The sequence below is a fragment of the Condylura cristata genome, unplaced genomic scaffold, assembly GCF_000260355.1.
Source record: "Condylura cristata isolate star-nosed mole 26May11 unplaced genomic scaffold, ConCri1.0 scaffold00004, whole genome shotgun sequence".
Taxonomy (NCBI): domain Eukaryota; kingdom Metazoa; phylum Chordata; class Mammalia; order Eulipotyphla; family Talpidae; genus Condylura; species Condylura cristata.
Window position 1 is genome coordinate 677090 of NW_004567105.1, and position 595 is coordinate 677684.

Genomic DNA, 595 nt, shown 5'->3' on the forward strand with positions numbered 1-595 from the left:
GGAGCCGTCCCCGGCGACGTCCAGGCGGGAGGGGGCTGGGGGCGGCGGGCAGCGGGCTCCCCGCGTCCTGGAAGTCGGCTTTCATCGCCGGAGTCACTTACAGGGAAATAATGACCGGGAGTGGCCGAGTGTCATCAGGAGGCCGCTGACCGTCTCCGCGGGCCCGGCCGGCCATGTCTCGGGCTCTGAAATTGCCTGCGCTTCCCCGAGACGAGGCGCCCAGACCCGAGCCCCTCTGGAGCCTCTAATGGGCCGCGGTGACAGGGCTGTCGGCAGGCTGTCACCTGCTCCCGCCAGTGAGCCCCGCGACGCCGCCCCGGGGGGCCCTGCTTCCTGAGGCCCGGCGGCGGGGCTGGGGCCGGCGCCTGGAGACCCTCACGGCCCTCGCGTTTCTCAGGCCCCGGTCCTGGGGACCCTCGGCCGGGGCCAGGCGTCCCGCTGCCCGACGGGGGGCTGTGGGCCGTCCCTCGGGGCTGGTCGCTCCCGACGTTGCTGTCAGGCTGGCCACAGGGTCTCAGAGGACCCGACGACAGTGTCCAGCCTGCAGCCGCGTCGCGGGTCGGAGCCGGCGACGTCCCAGCTCAGGGCCGGGGCC

General features: G+C 74.5%; 1 protein-coding gene across 1 annotated transcript in view; it reads left to right on the forward strand.

Moving 5' to 3' along the window:
* CELSR1 (cadherin, EGF LAG seven-pass G-type receptor 1) overlaps positions 1–595 on the forward strand; it is a gene marked incomplete at its 5' end in the record, with an annotated part of 38529 nt that overhangs the window by 14458 nt on the left and 23476 nt on the right. The gene's annotated exons all lie outside the window — the stretch shown is intronic.